Raw genomic sequence first — 18178 nt, 5'->3', positions numbered from 1 at the left:
TCATTTGTACCTATCTTACTCATACTTGCACACTTAATTTACTAGTTGGGCATAACTCTTTACTATTATTCCGCTGTGCAGTACAAACTTGCTCTATTTACTTGTTACTTAGAGTTGAAGTTACCGAAGAGTTATTTAATTTGAAAAAGCTTGAAAGTCTATTCACCCCCCCCCCCTCTCTAGACTTTCACCACCCTATCGGGACCAACAGTAAGGAACAAGGGAACTCCCCTCAAAGCTCAAGGTACAACACAACTTTAAGGTTGACTAGTCAAATTCAAGTCCTTGAGTATTAAAAATCAGGATTTTAGGAATTAATTCCTCAAATGAAATAGGATTAATTACTCAATTAATCCATGGATAGAATGTGGATTTTTGGGGTGTCACAATCAACATACAAACAGATTAGAACAATATCACCAGAATTCGTGCATTTGACATACAATGTGTGTTCATGAGGACATCTCATAAAACCACTTTCAACAAAATATGAGTCAATGCAAACATACCACGCCCTAGGCGCTTGCTTTAAGCCATATAAGGCTTTTCTCAACCTGTACACTTTATTTTCCTCCCCTTTCTTCAGAAATCATGCAGGTTGCTCAACATATATTTCTTCTTCAAGAAAACCATTCAAAAAAGCAGACTTGACATCCATTTGATGCAATTTCCAATCATTTTGAGCAGCGAGAGAAATAACCATTCAAACTGTATCAAGTCTACTCACATGAGCAAAAACCTCAAAATAATCAATACCTGGTTTCTGCTTGTAATCTTTTGCTACCAATCGTGCCTTAAAACGGTCAATTTCTCCATTTGATTTGTATTTCGTTCTGTAAACCCACTTCACTCCAATTGACTTCTTTCCATGAGGTAAATCTGTTAACTCCCAGGTACAATTCTTTTCAATGACACGTATCTCCTCATCCATCGCCTTAAGCCAATGAGTTTCTGTAGCAGCCTCCTCAAAAGTTAAAGGATCACAATCTGCAAAGAGAGCAAATTGAACAATCTCTTCATCAGACATGTCATTATCATGACCCAAAACATAATCTTGCAAGCGAGCTGGTAAGTGGCGCTCGCGCTGAGATCGTTGAACTGACGACTCTAGCTGTGAAGGAGACTGGACATTATCTGGAATCGGTTGCTCATCAACAATATTTTCAACAAAAGGAATAACAGCTGAACTTTCATCTTTAGCTAACCAATCCCAGGCACCATATTCATCAAAAGTGACATCACGACTTATAACAACATTTTTAGTTTCAGGATTGTATAGTTTATAAGCCTTGGAATCGTCACTATAACCAATGAATATGCACTTCTCACCTTTATCATCCAACTTCTTTCTCAATGGATCTGGCACATGTGCATATGCCAAACATCCAAAAACCTTGAGATATTTGATAGAGGGTTTTCTCCCACCCCAAGCTTCTTCAGGTGTCTTATCACGGACACTTTTTGTTGGACACCTATTCAACACATAGACAGCACAAGCAACAGCTTCTGCCCAAAAAGGCTTAGGCAGATTCTTAGATTTCAACATGCACCTTACCATATCCATGATAAACCTATTCTTCCTCTTAGCCACTCCGTTTTGTTGTGGAGTGTATCTAGCTGTCATCTGGTGTTAGATACCCTTCTTCTTCAGAAAATCATCATAGGCAATATATTATGTACCTCTATTAGTTCTCAAGATTTTAATTTCATAACCACTTTGCTTCTCAACAAAAGCCTTAAACTGTTTGAAAACATCACATGCTTCAGACTTTTGCTTTAGAAAGTAAACCCATGTTTTCCTACTGAAATCATCAATGAAAGTAATAAAGTACTTACAACCTCCATGTGAGGGAACCTCCAACAAACACAGGTCTGAGTGAATAATCTCCAACTGTTTTGTAGCTCTCCTTAACTTGCCCACGGGAAAGGGATCCCTATGCTTTTTCCCCATCACACAAATCTCACAGATACGATCAGGGACATTCACAATAGGTAAATCAGAAACAAGTTCCTTTCTCACAAGATAGTTTAATCCAGAGAAATGAAAATGCCCAAACCGCATATGCCATAACCAATTATCATCGCAAACTTCATAATTAAAGCAAGCAATGAGAGTATGCTTAATTTTCAAAGGAAATAGTCGATTTTGGGACATATTTACCTTTGCAATCAAAACTCCTTTAGCATCTGCAATGGTACAACACCCCTGAGCAATATGTATCTTATATCCATTTTCTAACTGACCCATACTCAACAAATTTTCGTGTAGTTCAGGAACATAGAACACATCGGATATAAAATTGCGAGTACCATCCTTCAACTGAATAGAGATTTTACCTTTTCCCAAAATTAGCACTTTTGACTTATTTCCAAATGTCACTTCAGGCCGGACTAATTCATCCAGTTCAGAAAACAATTCTTTCTTCCCACACATATGGTTACTACACCCAGTATCCAAGAACCATATGTTCTTATCTGCAGAAAAACTATTGATGGCCAAAAGTAATGTTTCAGAACTCTCACCAGAATTTTCAGCAGTGTTTTCACCAATGTTTGCTTGATTTCCACGATTGTCCGACTTTTTACCCATTTTGGTCCCTTGACTATGACTCATTCTCAATTTTGCATTTCGACTTTCAATTGCACCCAATGTGGTCCATTGACTTTTAAAAATTATCCGAAATTGGTCATCCGTTAGGTTTTGCGTCAATTGACTGTAAAATGTGGGGGTATTTCAGTCAATTCACCCCAATATTAATGTTATTGTGGAATTTTCCCAATTTCATCGCCACCGAAGTAATCCAACCGCCACCGACGGTAAGCTCACTGGAAAAACTGAAGATCTCCGACATCCACCACAGCCTCACCAACCACATCCACCACCGCAACTACCGTACCTCTACCTCCGTCACTGCCATCATAAAAAAGACATCAGAATAGGCAAAATTGATGAAATTATAAAGAAGCTCAAAAAGAAAAAGGCAAAATTGGCGAAATTATAAAGAATATCAGAAAGAAAAAAGGCAAAATTGATGAAATTATAAAGAAGCTTAGAAAGAAAAAGGCAAAATTGATGAAATTATAAAGAAGCTCAGAAAGAAAAGACATCAAATAGGAAAAATTGATGAAATTATAAAGAAGCTCAGAAAGAAAAGACATCAAACAGACAAAATTGATGGAATTATAAAGAAGCTCAGAAAGAATGGTGAGCAACCACCATCATCCCCGCTCGCTGCCTCGCCGGTGATTGGTATGTATTAGTTCCTCCGTCGTGACTACCGCTGCTTCAAACCCTCTCAGGAATCTCAGACCCAGTCGCGACTGCCATCTCTCGCTATCTCCTTAGCGCGGTGACCGCCGTCGGCCCGGGCGAAGAACCCAACCAGGCGATCCGGATTGGATTTCCAGACGTTGAAGGCGAAGTTGATGGACTCGATATTGGGGTCGACTAGGGTTTGGCTTGAAGTGGAGGGGTTGCTCCAGAGAATAATCACGGAAGAGACAGAGTTTGTGGCGGCAGAGTATGTAGCGCCGATGGAATGGAGTAGTGGAATCCGATGCTCAGGGTGTTGATCAGAAAAGTCGCCCACAAAGCCCTAGAATAGTCATTTAGTGTGAATTGACTGAAATACCCCCACATTTAACAGTCAGTTGACGCAAAACCTAATGGAGGACCAATTTGAGATAATTTTTAAAAGTCAAGGGACCACATTGGGTGCAATTGAAAGTCGAAATGCAAAATTGAGAATGAGTCATAGTCAAGGGACCAAAATGGGTAAAAACTCCGATTGTCCTCATTATACCACTAATCTGCAATCTTGTGTCCATATTTGCCACAATTGTAGCAAGGAAATGGAAATTTACCTTGTTTGGTATTACCTCCACCTCTTCCCTGGTTGGAGTTACCACGTCCTCCTCCTTGGTTGAAGTTACCACGACCTCTTCCACTAGAACCTCCTCTTCCTCTTCCACGACCTATACCAGATCCTCCACCTCTTTGATTAGTGCCAGTCACATTAAGGGTGACTTGACTCTTAAAAGCTTCTTCTGCTAGTGGTTCCGATTTTGACGCAATCCTGTCAATATGACTTTCTACCATACCTTTCAGCTCTGCAATTGATAAGAGCTCAGTTTTGTGTGACTCTGTGATCGAAGCCACCACATGGTCATACTTCATCTGCATAGTTCGAAGAACTTTTTCAACCACTGAACCATTTTCAATCGTATCTTCGTATAACCTCATCTTATTCACCATATCAATAAGACGAGTGAAATACGCATCTACTATTTCGTAGAGGTTATCTCACAATTATCGTACAACCTTCTCAACGACTGCAACTTAGACTTCAGTGCCCGATCGACTCATTTGTTTGACACCTTTAAGATGTCCCATGCTTGCTTTGCTGTTTGACACGAGCTAATTGCCCAAAAATGGAGTAATGAACACCTTGGTGAATCTGACCTAAAGCCAACTGATCTCATCGTGTTTGGGCTGCATCTGCTCCTTCGGGTAGACCGGGATCAACAAAGCTCCAAAGATTTTGAGCTTTCAAATGTGTGGACATCATAATTTGCCAATAATTGTAATCGAGTTTCCCGTCCAATTTGGGACCCGACCATACAATATTGAAATTTGAAGTCATATTTCACTACGAATAATATCTCGGGATTGAAAGGTTGACTGGCTCTGATACCAAATGTAAGATATATTAAATATAATATATTTAATATAATATATATTAAATATAATATAATATATCTATAATATATATTAAATATAATATATTTATATATTATATTTATATATATTGAGAAGAGAGAGAGGGGAATAGATAAGTGATTTGATTGATGATTATGAATAAACAAAAGTCACATATTTATAGTGAAAGAGAAAAGCAACAATGCTAAAGTTTAGGAAGTAATTAGAGGCCATGATTCCATGTACTCCATTTCCACGTAGTGCTATGCATGCATCCACATTCACACACCTCCTTTTATTTTTTAACAAATTAACTGCTAACTACTTGGTTTAATATTACTAATAATAATAATAATATCATTATTATTATTATAACAGATGGGTATGTATATATCTGTGTGTGTATGATAACGAAGAATGAAAGATGAGAACAGTGATGAATTGAACGAAAATACAGATGAAGAAAAAAAGCGATGGTGGACTTAGCTTGCAAGTTGTATGTCAGGGAAGTCAAGCTGATAAGATAATAAGCATTTCTTTATTGGTTTGGACAACATTTTCTAAACGAAGACTTTGAAAGTTCTTTTGTGGGCTCATTTCTCACAGTTGATTTTACTTAAAAACATGATTGAAAAAATCATCGCTAGTCGCCCTTTGGACGGTCGGGTGTCTAAATATAATAATAATAATAATAATAATAATAATAATAATAATTATTATTATTATTATTATTATAAATTAGTTTTGTAGCACTCTATTTAGTTACATATGAAAACGAATTAGCAAGGAAGAGATTTAAAATAAAACGATAATTATTCCATTAATTAGAATTTGCTTTTGTTTATTTTGTGCTGGCCTACGAGATCGAGTACTATGTAGTTAGCGATAAATGAATTTGAGAGAGTACGGTTAAACATTAATCAAGTTCAAAGCGGATTTGAATTTAGATAATTTTATATGAATGGATAGCTTTTTTTTTTGAAATATATGAATGGATACCTAATTCATTGCTACCCATAATCAATTAATTGGTCATATCATCATTAGAAAATGGTGTGCTGGTAAACGGTCGCATTTTATAAAGCAAAACTTTTTTTTTTTTTTTTTAATTCCTATTTATAATTTTCTTTCTTCCAATTCTTGCCCTCTATTTTCCACCAATGCATCCAAAACACCTTATAAGCTAGAACACTAATGGAGATTGGAGACTAATCAAGTCAACCATCTTGGAATATAGCGAATTCTTTTTTCGACCAACGCATGAGGGAAAATGGAATTGAAATTCTATGGAAAAACAATTATTATGAAGATTGATTCTATTGTTTGATCGGTGGAAAATAAAGAGTTAATCACCATTTGGCCCTTATTTGATTCCCAATCCTTAATGTAGTCTCTAGTTTTCAATTTCAACCAATTTGATCATTGAATTATTTAAAATTTCGCCAGTTAAACTCTTTCAAGGATCACAATGGTGATTTTCACATTTTTAAAATTTCGTCAATTTGGTCCCTGGAATGGTTTAATTGACGAAATTTTTAACAATTCAGATATCAAATTTACTGAAATTGAAAACTATGAACTACATTGAAAGTTGAGAAACAGTTGAAGGACCAAAATGGTGATTTCCCCGAAAATAAATTATTAAGAATTTTGATTCCATTGTTTGGTTGGATTTGAAATTGTACCGGATAAATGAGTATAAAGGCCTATATGCCCTATACAATAATAATGATAAGACTGAATTCCATTTTTGGACCTACTGTTATAGGGGCGTTTCTAATTTTAGTCGACCTTAATTTTTTTTGCCACATTGCGACCACTGTTATTGAATGTGTTTCTACTTTTAGTCCACCGTTAATATTTCCGTCAGTTGCCCATTTAATCCACGGATATTTTGGTATTTCCACCTTTGTCTCTTCTCCTTTAAGCTTTTCACTGGTTTCCATTTTCCTTTCTCAGCCAATTTGTAATAGTGGCCGGCGTGACCTTGTAAATCAAGAATCTTTAACATAACATTACATTAGCAAGAACAAAGCATGCCATGGAAAAAGGAATGCTAGCAGGAATCTATGGCAACATACAATTTAGGGGAGAAGAAAAAAAAATTGAGTGAGAAATTGAAACCCAAAGAAAGGGGGAAAAACAAAAAGCTAATTAAGAACATCAAAATAGAGAACCCATCGTAATAATCAATGAAAATGAGCAATTGAGCGAATTACCTGAAGCGGAGAGAGGAACTCGGGTGAATTGAGCAACCTGGAAGGACTTAACCCCAGCGGGACAACTATCAACAATAGCGAAAGAACAGCCCCTACCAAGCTCACTGGTCGATTCTGCTTATACCTGGATTGTTTCTCACTCCCCGCCCTAGAACTTGCCTTTTGCGATGAGCTATCCTCCAAAAGACTATGTTTCGCGAGTGGGGAAGCCATGGCGCCGGTCAGCAGCTAGGAGAAAGAGCAGCCATCGAAATAGAGAATCCATCGTAATAATTAATGAAATTGAGCAATTGAGCAAATTACATGAAGCGGAAAGAGGAACCCGGGTGAATTGAGCAACCCGGAAGGACTTAACCCCGACGGGACAACTAAGAGCAACGAAAGAGCAGCCCCTGCCAAGCTCACCAGCCGATTCTGCTTATACCCGGATCATTTCTCACTACCCCACCCAGAACTCGCCTTCTTCGATGAGCTATCCTCCAAAAGACTGGGTTTCGCTAGTGGGAAAGCCATGGTGCCGGCCAGCAACTGGGAGAAAGAGCAGCCATCGGACTCTCTGATCGTCCATGCAACAGTTGGGTCGCCGGTAAATCCACCATCGCCGAAATCTGGGTCCGATCGCGAGAGTTCTTAGACCCCGACCGATCACCAATTGGACCACCAAATATCATTCCTGCCTCATCCCCAACACCATCCACATAATCTAAAGCTTGATCGGACGGTTAGACGACCAGCAGGGCCGCCAATGATGAGACCAGAGGTTGGTCGCGATTGTTCGCAGAAGGAGTTCGATTGCTCAATTGTTGAGGGCGATGTTGGAGTGTAATCAATTGTGTTTATTCAACGTAAAACACAATGCTTAAATACGCCCCCGCAAGATTGATGCTCCGTCAGTGAGCCCAAGCTTGGACCTAAACACAGCAAACAAATGAGAACCAAGAGGCTTAGTAAGGAGGTCAACCACCTATTCAGCGGAACGAACATAGCCGACACATAGGACACCAGAAGTAACCTGTTCACAGACAAAAAAATAGTCAAGCGCCAAGTGCTTCATCCTAGAGTGAAACACTGGATTTTTGCACACATAAGTGGCACTTAAATTATCCGTTATGAAGCAGGGAGTAGACCGTAGATAAAAACCAAGCTCCCGCAACAGACTCTCGACCCACATTACTTCAGCAGCAGAATTAGCAAGAGCCCGGAACTCGGCTTCCGTGGACGACCGAGACATTGATCGTTGTTTAGAAGACTTCCAGGAAATGAGGTTGGAGCAAAAAAGAAAAAAAAAAACACAATAGGCCGTGGTTGATCGCCCCTCGTCACGAATACCACCCTAGTCGGAGTCTGAATATGTCACCAGCGAGAGTGGGCAACCACGCCGGAAATGAAGGCCAAAATGCAACGTACCCTTCAAGTAGCGCATGACTCGCTTCACAGCTTGCCAATGACTCTCAGTCGGTGAGTCCATAGATTGAGCCAAAAGATTATGTGACACCCCGTAAATCCAAACACTAATCAAGGATTAATTGAAGAATTAATCTAAGCCTCTTTGCTAATCTATTCCTAAAAATCCTGAAATTTAATAGTCGAGGGACTAGATTTTGACTAGTCACTTAAGTCAAAGGGTTGTACCTTGTGCTTCTTGAATTGTGCCCCTGTTCCCTTGTCTTTCCAACATTAGTTAGGGTAGGAATGTCTTTCTACCTAAGGTTTGTGATTCAAGCTAACCTAGCAATATTCTTTCATTTCATTCACCCTTCAATCTAAAACACAAAATCCTCTAGTCTCTCTCTAAAATGGTTTAGCTTCTTCTCCAAGCTAGAATTTGAGCATCCAAGTCTTGCAAGATTGTCTCCCAAGATTCCTACTTTCTTCATCTTGAGCATAGGGGAGGGTAAGATCCTTGGCCTTTTGGTGTTTTTAACCTTCTTTTAGGTGTCTTTTTCTAAAGATAGGATCTTTGTTGTGTTTTGGTTTGTGTATGAAGTTGGTGTGGAAGAGGAGCTCTAGGAAAGGCTTTTAAGGGTGAAAATGGAAAGTTGTTAGGCTACAAAGGTAACCTATGCTTTACAAAACCTATTTTCTTACTTATATGATGATTTCTTGGCTTCTACTTGTGATTCTTGTGTTGATTTGTAAGATTTGATGCATTGTCTTGTGGTGATGCATGTTTAGAGCTTGTTCTTAGGGTTCTTGAATGCTATTGCTTGGCTATTTCTTGGGTTCAAGTCATATTGTTGTTGTGTGTGAGATTTTGGGTGTTTTGGACTTGAACTTGGAATTTTTGTTGAAAATTCCCGAAGGGATAATTTTGGTGTACAGGTGGTACCCGCGGGCGGAACGAAGGGCAGAAGACTACCCGCCGCCCCACCCGCGGGGTACGTGGCCTGTGACACCCCGTAAATCCAAACCCTAATCAAGGATTAATTAGAGAATTAATCCTAGTCTCCTTGTTAATTTATTCCTAAAAATCCTGAAAATTCAATAGTCGAACGACTAGAGTTTGACTAGTCATTCAAGGTCAAAGGGTTGTACCTTATGTTTTTTGGGTTGTTCCCCTGTTTCCTTATTCTTCCAACTTTAGTAAGGGCAAAGGTGTCTTTCTACCTAAGGTTTGTGCTTCAAGCTAACCTAGCAACATCTCTTCATTTCATTCACCAACAATCTAAACACAAAATCTCTAACTTCTCTCTAAGAAGTGGTAGCTTCTTCTCCAAGCCAAAATTTGGGCATCCTAAATCTTGCAGGTTGTCTTCCAAGATTCCTACTTTTCTAATCTTGAGCATAGGGGAGGGTAAGATCCTTGATCTTTTGGTGTTTTTAACATCTTTTTAGATGTCTTTTTCTAAAAATAGAATATTTGTTGTCTTTTGGTTTGTTTATGAAGTTGGTGTGGAAGAAGAGCTTTAGGAGAGGCTTTCTAAGGGTGAGAAAGTGAAGTTTTAGGCTACAAAGGTAACCCATGCTTTACAAAACCTATATTCTTACTTATATGATGATTCTTGGCTTCTACTTGTGATTCTTGTGTTGATTTGTGAGGTTTGATGCATTGTCTTGTGGTGATGCATGTTTAGAGCTTGTTCTTAGGGTTCTTGAATGCCATTGCTTGGCTATTTCTTGGGTTCAAGTCATATTGTTGTTTTGTGTGAGATTTTGGGTGTCTTGGACTTGAATTTGGACTTGTTGAAAATCCCCGAAGGGATTATGTTGGTGTACAGGGTGTACCCGCGGGCGGAACGGCGGGCAGGGCACCACCCGCCGCTCCACCCGCAGGGTACATGTGTCTTGTGGGCTTGGTACCTGCGGGCGGAACTGTGGGTGGTTGTCCACCCGTGGCCCCACCCGCGGGGAACATGGTTGGTGATGTGCAGGGATTTGTTCCCCGTGATTCTCTTGACTCGGTATTGATGTTTTGACCTCCCGATGTTGTTTTATTGGGATATTTGTGAGTCTTCTTGATGTTTCGTATGTCTAGAACGGTATGTTAGGAATCCATGTAGGATTTTGTGTCTTGTATCGTGCTAAGGGTCCGACTTTGTGATTCGTTGGACTATTGTTAGTCTTGAATGTTCTATGGAACTACTTTTGGTTTACCCGTTTGATAAGCATGCTAGTTTGATGTTGAAATGCTAGTATGTGCGGTTTGTTCTTTCTTAATGGGATTGGCAACTTGTGTTGACCATCGTTTGGTGTCGGATTGAGATCCTTTGCTGTTGAGTATGGTTTCATATCTTTGTTGTGATCCATTGATTGATTCCTATGATATGAACGTATGTAATCGTTGTACCCGTTGATTGATACTTGATTAAGGTTATTGTGGAACCTTAGTCTTCTTGGTAATGATGATGACTTATGTGACTATGATTTAATGTGGGTGGTTGTTACTTGAGCTTTGCTTACATGTAGGTGGTTGTGTGAATGAAATGAACACTACAAGAAAAATCCCGATTCGCGACGAAAAAATTCTGTCGTGAAAACGCCAAATTCCGTCGCAAAACGCAATTTGCGACGGAATTTTACATTTTCGCGACGGAATCCATTCCGTAGTGTCAAGGCTTGTCGTATTTCATTTCGCGACGGATTATTTTCGTCGTGAGCAGTGGCGACGGAAAATGGTGACAGAATTTTTCGTCGCAAAGTAAGCGACGGAAACCATTCTGTCGCAAGTCCGTCGCAGTTTTGGCAACGAAAATGTTTGTTTTGTCGCCATCGCGTGAAAAAAATACTCCGTCGTGGAATTCATATTCCGTTGCATATTTCTGTCGTGAAATATAACGACGGAAATAATTATTTTCGCAATTCCGTTGCTAACATTTTCGTTGAAAATTTTCTATTCCGTCATAAAATTCTGTGGTAAAAAAATGACGGAACAAATTGTCGTCGTGATTCCGTCGCTAACGTTTCTTTGCGAATTTTATCTTCCATCGCAAAATTTCATCGTTAGAAAACGACGGAACAAATTTCCGTAGTGATTCCATCGCTCGATATTCCGTTGCAAAGTTTGTTTTCCGTCATAAAATTTCGTTATACAAAAAATAACGAAACTATTCACTACCATGATTCCGTCGCATCGTTAAAATCATATTTTATCGCAATTCTACTAAATTATTATTTTTTAAATATTTTTAAATTATTCTTATTTTTTAAAATTCTAATAGTTGTATTTAAAATATTAATATGCAAACTAAAATATAATATAATTTGTTATATAAAAGTGATACTATTTGTTGTTAAAAAAATTAAACGTTATACTTAATACCAAATTCATGTAAAAACAACAATATAGTAATCCATAAAAGAAAAATCAATATCAAATTCAATTCGATTATAATTTTTTCTAACTATCTTTGGAATTCCAAACATCATTCTACTTAGCCCATATTTCGTATGATATAGAGAGGTCTTGGCTTGTTCTTCATTCTGCTTATATAATCAACATATCTTCTTTTTAGCAGCACTCCGATCAAAATACTTCTACAATACACAATATAAATAATATTAATTAAGCAGGGAAAACACAAACTAATCAAACAATAAAAACGAGTATCGTTCAGCAAAAAAAAAAAAAAAAAAAAAGTGCAATCTTTTTGTTTTTATCAAATGGTAGAATTGCCCTTAATAAAATCCCTACCATGCGGGAAGATCTGTCACACACAGCATGGTGCATAAGAATTCCTGCAGATACTGAAACATTGAAGGAGTCTACCATGTCTTTCATTGGAATATGCAGTCTGAGAATTCAAGATCCTCATTGCTTATTCCCCTGCAATTACAATTTCATTTACCATATTGCAGCTTGATTTGAGACATCTGGAAAAGAGCATAACCTACTCAAGATTAGTAAACTCATAGGATTCAAGAACAAAGTTCTTAAAATTATATGTTTCAGAACCAAAATATGTTAATTTAGCGTCACATATATATGACAAAAATAAGGTCATGACGGTTAACAATATCACCCAAATATACCGGGCAAAATGTTTCTCAGAAACTGATCCCAGTGAACTGCATACACTAAAGTAGGGAATTAAGATTACCTATTCTCATTTCCAACAACTGCAGTAGGGCATGACTAGTCCATATCGTATACTGAGACCTATAGAGCATGAAAATTGATTACAAAAAGACATGTGCAGACATACAATATATATACATCCATTCCATTATAAGGAAATTCTGTCCATAGTACAAAACATGATTGAAAAAGAACTATATAAAAATACTAGATAGATCAAACTAAAAGACCGTAACTTTAGCCAAAGCATGAATTGTATAATTTGCTGATCTCGAAATATGACAAATAGACACTAAACTTAAAGAACATATAAAACTATTTCTATTTTTATTTCTATTTCATTTTCTCTCAATTCTAAAACATACTTCACACATGTAATGTATAATATTGAGATAAGTATCCAAGACTAATAAGATAGGGACATAGAAGAAGCATATATACTTGAATTGAAGTTTGAACTCTATTACACTACAATTATAAATAGCCATGAGAAAGAATGCACAGAACATTTATTTCAATGCATGTATAAAACGATCTCATTCTTTCTTTGCAGCTGCCGTTGCAGCAACTCAGCAACTAAATTTATTTATTTATTTTTTTAAAAAATTAACCTTTAATTTAAATTTAAATATTTATATTTTAGCTTTGTATGCACTTTAATTTTTTTTTTTTCAATTTCGTAGTTTAATTTTTGAGCTATTTGTTTCAATTAATTAAATATAGCATTTTCTGGATGAAATATATATATATATATATATATATATATATATATATATATATATATATATATATATATATATATATATATATATATAGCTTTTTTCGTATGGCGTAGCCATGGAAAAACCATAATATCTAATCTGTGGTCTTTGGTTTTTGGTCAATGATTTAGGAATACATAGGTTAAAATTTTTCTCAGGTTTTTGTTTTTATTAGTTATGCAATCATAGAAGAGCAAACTGGATTTGGAGCAAAGATAACACAACTTGTTTCATTCAACTACCACAACAAGATGGTAAACAAAAATATGAAATTAATAAACTTGTTTCATACATTCATAACAACCAAATAAAAATACCAAAGATATCAAAGATACTACCATACCAAAATATCAACGATTTCAGTCAAAAAATCAAAGAAATACCTCGAGTTAGCGTTGGCAGCAAGGTGTCAGTGTCGCAGCAGGGAGTTTCGTCGCAACAGAGACTCGGTGTCACAGCAGGAGGAGGCACGATTCGTAGCAGATCGCAGCAGGAAGAGGAGACACGTTCATAGTGTTGCCGAAAATTTTGGAGGAGCGATGCAGATCGCAGCTCTCAGAGTAGTTTTAGTCTCTTAGGAATTAGTGGTTAGGGATTTTCGGTTTGACTTAGATTTTAGGAAATTAGGTTTTAGTCTTTTATTATTGGTAAAGAGTTAATATTCTTAATTACAATATTATATATATTTTAATATAAATTTTATTTATTAGGGGTTTTGGATTTTAATTTAATTTTAATTTTTAATTTTTAATTGTTAAAAATAAATTTTTAAATTATAATATTATATATATATATATATATATATATATATATATATATATATATATATATATATATATATGTATATGTACACACACGACGTCATTTTAGATTAATGATTACAAAAGATATCTACCCAAATAATTAATTGAGAAACTTAAATATTTAATTATTTTTTACATTTGTGTATAATCAAAATTTTCTTATATTTAAATATTGACATAAACTTTAATTATTATCTTTAGGCGTGTGTTCACAACGATCGAATCGAATAATTTTAGTCATGGTTGCAAAAATCACGCCTAGGCGCTAGGCGCCCAGCCGCCGCCGCGAAGAAGGCCGGAATCGGCCTCTTCCGCGGCCGGCCGGCTAGGCGGTCTAGGCGGCCGCCTAGCCGGCTGAACCGGCGCTTTAATATTTTATTTATTATTATTATTTTTTTTTGCGTTTTAAATTGCGAAAAGTTCGGGAAGGCATAACTTTTGACTCGGTTGTTCGTTTTGGACAATTTTTTTTTTCAAATCGCGTATTTTTTCAAGTTCGGGAAGGCATCACTTTTTTTTCGCCGAAGGCAGTTTGGTCCACTAATTTCTCAAAAAAATGCTTCTTTTGCTCTTAATTTTAGTTTTGTATGTATTTAGATAGTTTAAACAATCAACCACTTACGTAAATAGTTTGTAAGAAATAACTATATAAACCTTATGTTTTATTACTAAATTTTGAAATTTTTTAATTTTTAATTTTATTTTTAATTAAATAAAAATTTAAAAAAATAAAAAAATTTAAAAATAAAATAAAAAATCGGTGCCTAGGCGCCGATTAGGGGGCGCCTAACGTTTCGAAGAATTTCAGTTAATAAGTTTTTAAACAAAATATTCCAGTTCGATCAATGGTTAACGATTTCTAAACATTTTGGTTATTGATAATTTGGTTATAAAGTATTAATTAATTAACTGAATTAACAAATCGATTAAGTAATAGTTTATGTGTGTGTGTGTGCAAAAATAAATGTCCAACATTAGTACTCAATGTTAAAATCATATATAGTTATAATTTGTGTGTGTGTGTATTAATTTTTTCGATGCTCAAGAATACGTTTATTTGCTAATATGATGGCCGGTCATACTTCAGTAAAGATTTTAAGTGGGTTCGCTTGAACTATGCTTTGTATGAGGTGCAAAAATAAATGCTCAACATTAGTACTTAATGTTAAAATTATTGTTATAATTTTTTTAAAAAAAATTAATATTTTATATATTTTTTTTAATCATAAAATTTATAGTTGTAGATGTAATATATATTGTTATATATTAAAAAGTGTAGTTGACAATTTGGTTAATAATTATGGTATGATTAATAATTTTTAAAGTACAAATTTTAAATTTGGTAAATGATTAAATATAATTATGATATCACTTAATACAAATTAACCGAAGTTTAACCGTGTAAGGTAATTTTGTTTGGTAAGAATGAAAATATAATATTAATGTACAACTCAATAAGTATAGAAATGCTAACATAAATCAAGAGTACTAATCTTGATACACTCTTATAATTTGTTATTATAGATTTTAGATATTTATGTTATAATAATGATAATAATAATAATAATAATAATAATAATAATAATAATAATAATAATAATAATAATAATAATAATGTAAACTATTTTTATAAGTTCGATATTTATTTTTTACAAAATAACTAACTAATTTTTACTAACTAAAATATAAATGAAATAAAATTTATTCACTCCATATTATATTACTCTAATATAATATTTACATATATTATTACAATTAAAGATATAAGTATATATATGGTGGATGCAAGTGCATGGCGACAATAATGAAAAAAGATAATGGAAGTTATAACGGTAGGGGCATTCTATAGCGAAAATAAACTCTAATTAAAAAATTAAATATCTTCGCAACGGAAAAAAAATAATCGTTGCAAGTTTCGTCACCAACCTCAAACGACAAATCTCTCTTTTAGCCAAACATTGCAACATAATTAATTCATGTTGCCAATTCCATTGTCATAGCGCGATGGACATGTAGGGCGTCGCATTTTATATCGCCACTATGTTAACATGTTGGCGACGGAAATGATTCCGTCATCTATTCTGTAGCAAAAATAAACTTTACTTAAAAAATTAAATATCTTCGCGACGGAAAAAATGATCGTCGCAAGTTCTGTCGCCAACCTCAAACGACAAATCTCTCTTTTAGCCAAACATTGCAACATAATTAATATTCGTGGCCAATTCCATCGCCATAGCACGACGGACATGTAGGGTGTCGCATTTTCTGTCGCCACTATGTCAACATATTGGTGACGGAATTGATTTCGTCATTTTTCTGTAGCGAAATTAAACTTTACTTAAAAAATTAAATATCTTCGCGACGGAAAAAATGATCGCCGCAAATTCCGTCGCTAACCTCAAACAACAAATCTCTCTTTTAGCCAAAACATTGCAACATAATTAATTTTCGTTGCCAATTCCATCGCCATAGCGCGACGCTCATGTATGGCGTCGCATTTTCTGTTGCCACTATGTTAACACATTGGCGACGGAATTCATTCCATCATCTATTCTATAGCGAAAATAAACTTTACTTAAAAAATTAAATATTTTCGCGACGGAAAAAATGATTGTCGCAATTTCCGTCGTCATCCACCGTCGTCAATTCATTGGCGCTAAGATTATGCGGGAGTATTTCCCACTTTGCGTCAAAAATCGCAACGGAATTAACTCTCGTCGCAAATTTGTCGCAAAATCGAGACGGAAATATCAGTTGTTGCATTTTCTGTCGTTAATGTGGCGACAGAACATCATTTCGTCGCAAAATCCGTCATCAAAATTTTAGCGCCAAGATTTCGCGAGCTTTTTCTCACTTTGCGCCAAAAATTGCTACGGAATTTAATTCTGTCACCATTTCCGTTACATTATCGCAACAGAACGCGTTCCCTCGCAAAAACCATCGCAAAATGGAAACAGATTATGTTCTGTCGTGAGGTTTCCATCGCTATTCGTGATTTTTCTTGTAGTGGAATAGTACCCTCGTGTACTGATATGTAGGTGGTTTGTTGGAGATTGTTGGAGTGGGGACGACGGTCCCTGGCAGTATAAGGTTGGACTAAGAAGTACAGGGTGACACTAGGAGGTAATGGTTGGAACTGAAATAAGGCCGGGGGTAGCCATAAGGTTGGAACAGGGCATAAGGTTGGAACTATGAAACTTGTGACATGTAGTTGTCACTGTGGCATGTAGTTGCCAATGTGTGAATGTGTTTTCTTTGCTAATGAGCATTGTCTTTCATGATTCTTGTCTTGTTGCTGTCGTAAGGATGTTCATTTCCTTTTGCTTTTGAGAGTGTGAATGAGTCTTTGAAGTTGACTTCTCTCTATGGCTTTTGAAATGATATATACTGTATTCCGTTGCGAAAATGGTTTGACTTATACTTATCTATATATGCTATTTAATGCGTATTGATGGGTTACCAGCAATGTTCGCTGACCGGGTGTCATCCCCATGTTATGTTTTCCTTGTTCTATAGGTTTTGAGTAGAGACCCGAGAGCGCTAGACTTGGAGCAATAGATAGCCTAGTCACCTTGTTTAGGCGCTTGGTTTTGTTGGCCCGTGAGCCTGTTGTAGCGGCCTGTGTGCCTAGATACTCTTTATACTCTGTTGAATGGTTTAGTTTTTTCCCGCCTGTGCATCTTTAGTATTTAAGATGTGGCATAATACTCCCGATTAGACTTGCTTCCGCTTTGTGTTTAATGGTTATCTAGATTGTTTATCTCTTGCATTTAAGTTTTAAAATTATGGTAAAATCGGGGGTGTTACAGTTGGTATCAGAGCCTAGGTTTGAGCCTAGGATGTTAGAGTCTGACCTTTAAGAAGTTAAGAGTGGTTTGAGACCCTAAGATGACCCTTAAGTACCTAGGTGTTTAGGACTTAAGACTTATAGGACGCGTGGTGAGCTGTGCGTTGTTACCGTTTGCTCTGTTTGCCTTGTTGTTTCTGTTTAGCTTTAGCGTTCTTGTAGCTAGCGCCAGGTAAGGGTGCGTTGTTTGTTTGTGCCTACCGTAACCTTGTTGTTTCTGTAGAAGTTTCGTCATGGCTCCGCCTCGTCACCACGCTCGCACGCCCAAGACATTGACCACCTAGCTGCTGGCTCAGAACTTGCAACATCTCACGCAAACGATGCAGACCTTGAG

General features: G+C 36.4%; 1 long non-coding RNA gene across 1 annotated transcript; it reads right to left on the bottom strand.

The window, feature by feature from the left end:
* Positions 1-6700: 6700 nt before the first annotated feature.
* Positions 6701-7766, bottom strand: LOC109171525. Its single transcript, XR_002052604.1, has 2 exons — positions 7222-7766; positions 6701-7146 (listed from the first exon to the last, which is right to left on the bottom strand). It is a non-coding gene; the product is annotated as an uncharacterized LOC109171525 (long non-coding RNA).
* Positions 7767-18178: the final 10412 nt, after the last annotated feature.

Source organism: Ipomoea nil, unplaced genomic scaffold (genome assembly GCF_001879475.1).
Source record: "Ipomoea nil cultivar Tokyo-kokei standard unplaced genomic scaffold, Asagao_1.1 scaffold0319, whole genome shotgun sequence".
In the NCBI taxonomy this organism is placed as follows: domain Eukaryota; kingdom Viridiplantae; phylum Streptophyta; class Magnoliopsida; order Solanales; family Convolvulaceae; genus Ipomoea; species Ipomoea nil.
This window is presented reverse-complemented; position numbering and strand designations above follow the sequence as displayed.